Source organism: Heterodontus francisci, chromosome 7, assembly GCF_036365525.1.
Source record: "Heterodontus francisci isolate sHetFra1 chromosome 7, sHetFra1.hap1, whole genome shotgun sequence".
NCBI lineage: Eukaryota > Metazoa > Chordata > Chondrichthyes > Heterodontiformes > Heterodontidae > Heterodontus > Heterodontus francisci.
In genome coordinates this window covers 120,983,541-120,993,074 of record NC_090377.1, presented here as the reverse complement: position 1 = coordinate 120,993,074, position 9,534 = coordinate 120,983,541, and positions in this window count along the sequence as shown.

Genomic DNA, 9,534 nt, shown 5'->3' with positions numbered 1-9,534 from the left:
ACCACTGATCTAGCATTCAGTAAAATCCTGTCCCTAATTTTCAAGTCTGCAATTGTTTGAAGGAGTTGAAGTGATAGAAAGAACTTAGATCTACATATCAGGGCACCCCAAAACATTTCACATGCAATGAGTTACTTTTTAAAGGACAGTCACTGTTGTTAAGTACACTGAGGGCATCCAAAGTACAGCCCATGGAAAACCTGTGGGACCCTGAGATCCGGGCAATCAGGTCCTATTCCGGCTTATATTCCTTATTTGCTGTTTTGTTTCTTGAATTATGTAAGTCTGGAGGTTTGGATGTGGCTGTTTATCTTCCTTTTTCCCTCACTGATTGGTAAATCCTCAATCAGTAGACCAAGATCCATTAGGATTAGCAATGTGGGACATCAGTAAATTATTAGGAAGATGGATTGAAACTTTATTTGTAGTCTCAAGCCTTTGTAGCATATGCCCATATAGCCCACAATGACAGGAAGGTTGGACAATCTAGGTCAGGGATCAGCAATCTTTTTTACCTGAAGAGCCATTTTAAAAGAAAATGCCTAACATAAAAACTATTGGGAGCCGCAAGATGAAAATTTGGCATTTCTAAACCAAATATTTGGCAAATTGCCAAGTGTCTCTGGTAGAATGCATAATTTGCATATATAATAAATAAAATACATGTATTGAATTTTTGTATCAATAGAGAAAACGTTGAAATTAAAATAGATCTAATTTTGAATTAACACATATTTTGACGTTTTTGCTATAATTTTGTCGAAGTCATCTTTAAAACAAATTATAACTTGAGATGCGTAAAATTAAGACAATTTTTTGACTATTGATTCTCATGATAATAAAGCTTTTAATAGCACATTCAGGATAATTTATTGTCTCAGCTATATTAGAAACAATAATGGTTGCAACCATAAAACCTGTTCCTTGGACCAAAGTCATTATCTATAACCATTGTGTAGCTGTACCACTCAAACAGGTTTATTAAGAGCATGATGATGTTTTTCAGTAAGATAATTATTTGAAACTGTAAAGTGCAGCATAATGATTAGCTTTTTATCCCTACAATAAAAACATGGCTTTTACTTGACATAATTTTTTTAGGCTTTTTACATGTTAATGCGATCCAACTGGTAAAGGTTGGGAGCCACAAATGAGATGCTATAGAGCCGCATGCAGCTCCAGAACCACAGGTTGCAGACCCTTGACCTAGTTTCAGGTGAACACAACAGCCAAGTTAGTATACAGCAAGATCCCACAAACAGAAAATGAGATGAATGATCACTATGCTTAGGTAGCTCACAATAACAGAAAGCATAGACAATCTTGGTGCAACCAAACACAATAGCCACTCTTGTGTACAACCATATGCCACAATCATTAAATGTGATGAATGACCAGTATTTTGTGGTGGTAATGGTTGAGAAATGAATGTTGGCTAATACACCAGGAGAGCAGACTGCTCTTTTTCAATTGGTGCCACAGGGTCTTTTACATCTTGAATGTGCAGATGGGGGGGTGCTCAGTTTAATATTTCACTAAGCGGTTGGCAGCTCTGACAATGCAGCACTCCCTCACTAAAGCACTGAAATGTTACCATAGATTATGTTCTCAAATCCTGGAGTGGGGCTTGAATTCACAACCAACTGACTCAGGTGAAAGTGTCAGCAATAAACCAAGCTAGCATTGTGCAGCAAAGTAAAAAGAGGTACAATAGTAATGTTCCGTCTCTGAAGGATAGACATTGTTTGCAGTAAGGAGTGCTGACTTGGGGCTGCATTAGAGTGCTAAAGTGGGAGTTTTGTGACTGAGGGAGTTCGGTGAGGAGGGAGCGAGGAGCTCATTTCATTTCCTACCTGTCCTCAAAGAGCGTGAGTGAGCCGAGAGTTTCCAAAGAGCACAGCTGACTGGTGCGTAAGTCCTGGTGGGTATTTTTCAAACTGGATTGAATTGTAAGTAATTGTTTTAGCAAGACTTAGTTGATTTTTAAAATTATAATAGTCTTCTAAAGTTTTAAATTTAAAGGGTTTAGTCATGGCAGAAGAGCTTAAAGCCGTGGTTTGCTCCTCTTGCTGCATGTGGGAATCCGGGAACATTTCCAGTCCCCGGGACCAGCATGTGTGCAGGAAGTGTGTCCAGCTGGAAGCTCGGGTTTCAGAGCTGGAACGGCAGCTGGAAACACTGTGGAGCATCTGCAAGTCTGAGAGCATCGTGGATAGCATGTTTAGAGGTGGTCACACCGCAGCTGAAGGGACTTGAGGAAGGAAGGGAATGGGTGACCACCAGGCAGTCCAAGAGAAACAGGCAAGTAGTTCAGGAGTTCTCTGGGGTCCCGCTTGCAAATCGGTATTCCATTTTGGAGGCTGATGAGGCTGGTTCCTCCAGGGCGTCCGGACAGAGCCAAGCTTCTGGCACCACAAGCAGCCTGTCTGCACAGGAAGGGGAAAGAGAGAAAGAGCAATAGTGCTAGGGGATTCTATAGTCAGGGGAACAGATAGGCGCTACTGTGGCCGTCAACATGACTCCAGGATGGTGTGTTGCCTCCCTGGTGCCAAGGTCCGGGATGTCACTGAAAGGCTGCAGGGAATCCTGAAGGGAGAGGGTGATAAGGCAGAGGTCATGGTACATGTAGGTAGAAAGAGGGATGAGGTCTTGCATCAAGAATTCAGGGAGTTAGGCAGTAGACTAAAAAGCAGGACCTCTCGGGTTGTAATCTCTGGATTACTCCCAGTGCCACATGCTAGCGAGTTTAGAAATAGGAGAATAGCACAGATGAATGTGTGGCTTAAGAGTTGGTGCAGGAGGGAGGGTTTTAGATTCCTGGACCACTGGGACTGTTTCTGGGGAAGGTGAGACCTGTACAAGCGGGATGGTCTACATCTGAACCAGAGGGGGACTAAAATCCTTGCTGGCGGGTTTGCTAGTGCTGTTGGGAGGAGTTTAAACTAATTTGGCAGGGGGAGGGGACGCAGACTCCTAGCAGAATAGGGACACAGCTAAACACAGGAAACCAAACAAGTCAGAGGGAATACAGCGGAAGTAAATTTCAAGGGAGTAAGACCAGGATGGATGGCCTCTACTTTAATGCCAGGAGTATTACAGGTAAAACAGATGAGTTAAGGGCAAGGATTGACACGTGGTATTGTGATATAGTAGCCATCACGGAGACATGGTTGAGGGAGGGGCAGGATTGACAGCTGAATATCCCGGGATATAGAATCTTCAGGCAAGACAGAGGAGGGGGTAAAAGAGGAGGGGGCATTGCAATATTAGTTAAGGAGTCAGTTACTGCAGTAAGGAGAGATGATATCTTGGAGGGGGCATCAAATGAAGCTTTATGGGTAGAGTTTAGGAATAAAAAAGGGACAGCCACATTGCTAGGTGTTTATTATAGACCCCCAGATAGTCAGCGGGAAATTGAGGAGCAAATATGTGCGCAATTCACATAGGTGTGTAAAAATAATAATAGAGTAATTATATTCGGTGATTTCAACTTCCCCAACATTAATTGGGATAGTCATCATGTTAAGGGCTTAGATGGAGTGGAGTTCTTAAAATGAATACAGGAGAACTTTTTAGCTCAATATGGAGAGGATTTTTTTTTTTATTTCCAAAATATACTTTATTCATAAAAATCTGTAAAAATTACATTCCCAAACAGTTTAAAACAGCATCAAATTAAAGAATACAGACAGTGCAAAGGTGATCAGTTACCTTCTATACAATCATGAGTTGCCTCACAACCCTTCCATTTCATTGTCATGCCATATACATTTTTACATTTACAGCACACAAAATTTCTCCGATACAGTTCGAGGGGTTTCCCATGGATCCAGCCCCTCAGTTCAGCTTGGTGGGGGGACCTTACACAGTGGCCTTTCCCCACTGAGCCTTTGCTGCGGCTGCCCCAAGCTTTAGTGCATCCCTCAGCACGTAGTCCTTGACCTTGTAATGTGCCAGTCTGCAACATTCGGTGGTGGACAACTCTTTGCACTGGAAGACCTGACGGTGAAGGTGACAAGGTATTAGAGGTTTTGGCAGGCTTAAAAGTGGACAAATCTCACCCCACACGGGAGGCGAGGGTGGAGATTGCAGGGGCTCTGACCCAAATTTTTAATTCCTCTCTGGCCACAGGGGAGGCGCCAGAGGACTGGAGAACAGCTAATGTGGTCCCACTATTTAAGAAAGGTTGTAGAGATAAGCCAGGGAACTACAGACCAGTGAGTCTCACATCAGTGGTAGGGGAAACTATTGGAGAAAATTCTGAAGGAGAGAATCTATCTCCACTTGGAGAGGCAAAATTTGATTAGGAATAGTCAGCATGGCTTTGTCAGAGGGAGGTCATGCCTAACAAATTTGATTGAATTTTTTGAGCATGTGACCAGGTGTGTAGATGAGGGTAATGCAGTTGATGTAGTTTACATGGATTTCAGCAAAGCCTTTGACAAGGTCCCACATGGGAGACTTATCAAGAAAGCAAATGCACAGGGGATACAGGGTAACTTGATAAGGTGGATTCAAAATTGGCTTAGCTGTAGGAGACAGAGAGTGATGACAGATGGCTGTTTTAGTGACTGGAAGCCAATGTCCAGTGGCGTACCACAAGGATCTGTGCTGGGTCCCCTATTGTTTTTCATTTATATAAACGACATAGATGACTATGTGGGGGGTAGGATCAGTAAGTTCGCGGATGACACAAAGATTGGCCGAGTGGTTAACAGTGAGGTGGAGTGTCTTAGGTTACAGGAAGATATAGACGGGATAGTCAAATGGGCAGAAAAGTGGCAGATGGAATTTAACCCTGAAAAGTGTGAGGTGATACACTTTGGAAGGAGTAATGTGACACGGAAGTATTCAATGAATGGCCTGACACTGGGAAGTTCCGTGGAACAAAGGGACCTTGGCATGTTTGTCGATAGATCTCTGAAGGCAGAAGGGCAGGTTAATAGGGTGGTGAAAAAGGCATATGGGATACTTGCCTTTATCAATCGAGGCAGAGATTACAAAAGCAGGGAGGTCATGTTGGAGTTGTATAGAACTTTGGTAAGGCCACAGCTGGAGTACTGTGTGCAATTCTGGTCGCCACATTATAGGAAGGATGTGGTTGCACTGGAGGGAATGCAGAGGCGATTCACCAGGATGTTGCCTGGGATGGAACATTTAAGCTATGAAGAGAGGTTGGATAGGCTTGGGTTGTTTTCGCTGGAGCAGAGAAGACTGAGGGGTGACCTGATCGAGGTGTACAAGATTATGAGGGGCATGGACAGGGTGGATAGGGAGCAGCTGTTCCCCATAGTTGAAGAGTCAGTTACGAGGGGACACAAGTTTAAGGTGAGGGGCAGGAGGTTTAAGGGGGATTTGAGGAAGAACTTTTTTACCCAGAGGGTGGTGATGGTCTGGAATGCACTGCCTGGGAGGGTGGTAGAGGCGGGTTGCCTCACATCCTTTAAAAAGTACCTGGATGAACACTTGGCACGTCATAACATTCAAGGTTATGGCCAAGTGCTGGCAAATGGGATTAGGTAGACAGGTCAGGTGTCTTTAATGCATCGGTGCAGACTCGATGGGCCGAAGGGCCTCTTCTGCACTGTATTATTCTGTGATTCTGTGACATTCCTTTGCCATCTATGAATAATTTGGTCAACACATTTGGATGAAATTCCTCAGAACAAAGCCATTAAATCATAATGAGTATCAGAACAATATCAGAGCTACAAGGGGTTTAATTATGAGGACTGTTTGCATAGAGTAGACTTGTATTCCCTTAAGATTGGGGAATTAAGGTGTGATCTAATTTAGATGTTTATGATTAAAGGGTTTGATAGGGTAGATTGAAAGAAACTATTTCCTCTGATGGGTGAGTCCATAACAAGGGGCCTTAAAATTAGAGCTCGGCTGTTCAGGGGTGGTGTCAGGAAAAACTTCACACAAAGGGGGCTGGATTTTGTTGTCACACTGCAGGGGGTGCGACAGGTGCAGAAAATGGTGGCCACCCCACACGGGAGCTGCGCCGCCGCCATTCCACAGCGGGTGGCCACTTAACATATTGACAGTGGTGTCCCCCCCCCCCCCCCCCCCCCATCACGTGGCGGGGGAAGGCTTGGCGATGCATGAACGGCATCACCTGATGCGGGAGCAGGTGCTGGCGCCATCTTTAAAAGACAGACAGCCCTGTATTCAAGCACAGCCTGCATTGCTCTGAAGTTTGCTGGAGCAACAAGTCAGGATTGTTGCAGAAATCAATCTTTCATTGAGCGGCACCACTGGGCACCTCTGGTACTGGCAGAGGGTCAAGCAAGGGTGGCCTCACGGTTCAGTGATGCCTTCCTGCTTATTCTCGTCCAGGCTGCAAGGGAAAGGTGGGAGGTCCTTTTACCCAGAGATGGCAAGAAGAGGTCCTCCCACCTGACCAAGCAAGGCTGGACAAAGATCGCAGAGGAGTTTAGCAGCCATGGGTCACCCCACGAAACGGGTCCAGTGCCGGAAGAGAGTCAATGACCTCCTGTGCTCAGCAAAGGCAAGTGGAACATTTCAAAAGTGCTCCATGTAATCTGGTTGGCGCTACATGGTATGCCACATGGGTGCCACTGTCATTTCGTAGACAGGGAGGTCAGACAGGATTGATGGCACATGACTGGCTACATATGTGAATCAAGTCTCCCTCGTTAGTACCTCAGAGCATGTCACACCCATGACAGGGTGAGTCCGTAAGCCAGACAAAACATCCCCCAGTTGTTATTGAAGTGCCCATGTTGGTATAACCGTGATGTTGATGTTTCACAATGTTCTGTATCTGCATTCTTGCTCTTTCAGGACAAGAGGGCTCACAATATTAGGGAAGCATCCAGGACCAGAGGCGGTGTACCGGACCTGAGGCCTCTTTCGCAAGCAGAGGAGGAGCCCTGGAGTTAGCCGGGTGTCAAGGAGTATGTGCCATCTCGGATGTGGAGCTTGGGGTTCCAGTTGAAGAGAGTGATTATTGGCAAACACAAAATGATTCCAAATTTATATCTCCTATGTAGAAGCTATGTTGCCATCATTGCGACATGTGTACCCTAACACCTAAGTGACTGTTTGTCACATTGTATCTTGCAGGGTGATGCTCGGAGGGGCCCCAGAGACCCAGGAAGCGACAAATACCTCCGAGGAAGAGAAATGCTTAGAGGATGCACCATCCCAGGACACTCCTGCACCTTCTACCAGCACAGATATTCTCACCACGGTGGGTATCCAATCGGCATTAGATTTGGTGTCACAAACAAGTGAGAGCACAGCATATACACCCGAGCTGAGGCTGAGACAGCCGAGGCCTCTGACAGTCCGAGGACGATGGTTGCCCAGGCCCAGGCTGAGCCCCAGGCTAAAGATGAGCTTCTGATGTCAGCAGCACAGGGCATGCTGGAGATGCAGGGCGAGGTGCCGGCAGCCATGCGCAGCCTTGAGTGGACGGTGGGGGAGTCCATCCATGCCACGAGAGTCGCCATGGAGAGGGTGGTGACCGTCATGGAGAGCCACATTCCATAAATACGCCATGACCTGCAAACCCATGCCTCAGACGCGAGTTCAATTCAATTCCTGGGCAAGAAAAGGACCAGGAGCATGGAGAGTGTTCCCACCCCTGGTCCTTCACCGGAAAGCAGGGAGGTTCCAATGAGCATTGAGAGGGAGAAGGAGAGGTTGCGCTCCACATCTGGGGTGTCCCCTCAAGGTGATTCAAGTGTGAACACAGGCTCCTCAGCCCCTTCACCAGTCAGTCCAGCTCCAGCAGCCGTGACGTCTGAGGACCGTTCTGCACCAGTGCAGGAAACCTTCAGGCAGCCAGAGCCCTCCAGATCTCAGGCACCCAGAGGACGACCGCCGGTCATCCCAGGTCAAGGGGCATCCTGATCAGCAGCCTGCCTGTAGTCCAGCTGTTTGTGCAGAGGTCACACTGTGAAGGAGCACCCGCAGACATATTAAAAAGACACCTTGACACATATGGGTATTCACAGGGGAGATGGATATGTCTTGTGTAATTCAATTAAATGTGCTTTTCTGCCAATCATCAGCCGTTCCTGTGTGAATAACACATGCCATCATGTATTGATTATGTGTCTTTCCATGACATCATAAGCCTGACAGTACTGCCATTGTAAGCAAAAACATCATGGTCGTGCCAATATGTATGATGTGGCACTGCACAGATGCAGTTACATGGGCAATGGCTCAGTCACCTGTTGCCAGTCATGCTGGAGAGATGGAGGTTACAGAGGCACAGGACGACAGACACCTTGCATGATGGTGGGCTGTGGTCTGAGGAACATTTGTTGAACTTCAGAGATTGTGGCCGTGCTCAATAATCAAGCGTTGCCTTGCTTGCTGCTCACCATGTCGGCCCTGCTGTCTGTGCTCCCATGCCTGGTTGTTCCTGGGTGCCCTCTGTGTCCTCATCGTCAGAGGATGTGACTTGCAAGGCCTCCCCCCCTCTGTACTGCGATGTTGTGCTGAACGCAGCAGACAACAATGATGTGCCCAACCCTGTCTGGTGCATACTGCAGGGCTCCAACAGATCTACCGAGGTAGTAGAAGTGCATCTTCAGCTGGCCTGGCCAATGTTAGCTCGGGTGGTGCCATAGCAGGCTCTTTTGCATTGTTGTTGGGGCTCCTCACCGGCATCAGAAGCCATGTAACCAAGGGGTACCCCTTATTCCCAAGAAATTGCTCCTGAAGGTGAGCCAGGGGAGTGAATAGCAGCGGCACCTGGGACTGGCGCAGTATGTACAAGTCATGGCAGCTGCCTGGGAAGAGGGTACACACCTGCAGGAAGCGCTTCCTGTGGTCGCACACTTGCTGCATATTGATCAAATTAAAGCCCTTTCTGTTTATGTATGCGGCTGGTTGTTCCGTGGGAGCTTTGATGGCGACATGCGTGCAGTCGATGACTCCTTGCACCTGTGGGAATCCCTCAATGGCCCCAAATCCAACGGCCCTCTCAGCCTGACTCTCATGGTCCGTCCTAAAGTGCACATAGTTGCTGGCCCTGCTGTACAAAGCATCAGTAAACTCTTTGAAACAGCAGTGTACTGCGGATTGAGCGACCCCACACAAGTTGCCGGTGGATCCCTGGAATGATCGAGAAGCGTGGAGGTTTAGGGCCGCAGTAACTTTGATGGCCACAGGCATAGAGTGACCACCAAAGCCCATTGGTTGCACGTTAGTATTCAGCCCTGTGCGATGGTACGTGACGGCTTCTCTGGTCATCCGCAGTCGTCGCTGGCACTGGCATCCGAGTCCTAGAGACTCACTGGCGAATCTGGTTTACTCTGTGCCTTGGTGGCTGCTGCTGCTCGAGTCTGGGAGCTGCCTCGTGGGCTGCATCTGCCCCTTAGTCCCACCTCCGGCGGAGATGCCTCATCATGGCAAGAGGATCCAGGAAGACAGGGTGCATCACATCCATCTCTGTGCTCCTGGTAACTTAATGTTCCTTCACAAGGTCAATGACACCTATCTGGGCAGAGAGTTGAGTTCATTCCTGCTTCAGCAGTGTCCCAGCATGAG